Source organism: Triticum dicoccoides, chromosome 2B (genome assembly GCF_002162155.2).
Source record: "Triticum dicoccoides isolate Atlit2015 ecotype Zavitan chromosome 2B, WEW_v2.0, whole genome shotgun sequence".
NCBI lineage: Eukaryota > Viridiplantae > Streptophyta > Magnoliopsida > Poales > Poaceae > Triticum > Triticum dicoccoides.
In genome coordinates, this window is record NC_041383.1 from 197,415 (window position 1) to 197,946 (window position 532).

The window sequence follows — 532 nt, forward strand, 5'->3', positions numbered from 1 at the left end:
ATGATGTGACGCCTGGGTAATCAAGCTACAGTAACCCTCTGGTAATGATGCCACGTCACCTCGATTATTGTTGATAAACTCGCATTAGTTCAAAACGATTCAAATTCAAATTTAAAATATAGGCAAACAACAAAGGTCTTCCAATATTAAAACTAAAATGTTCACTAAATAGTAGATAAATCAGAGGCTAGGATAAAATTGTAGACAACATTATTGAAATTTGATTAGTCATTTAAACAACCTCAAACAGTGGCTGAATACATTATTTAGTAACCTTTTAATTAATCTAAATCTAATGAGAAATGGTATTTCACCTAGACTAGTTTTTGGTGCTAGGATCTAATGCACTGCAATTTATGAGCAAGCTCCCATATTTTATAAAAATCAATTAGGTGCTAAACATTAAAAAAACAGAGAAGGGATAAATAAAAGGAAAAGAAATATAACAAAGCAAAGCAAAAGGCCCCCCCCCCCAGCTGGGCCTCTGCCCAGCAGGCTACAGGGCCGCTAGGCCGGCTCAACCGCGCCCGCT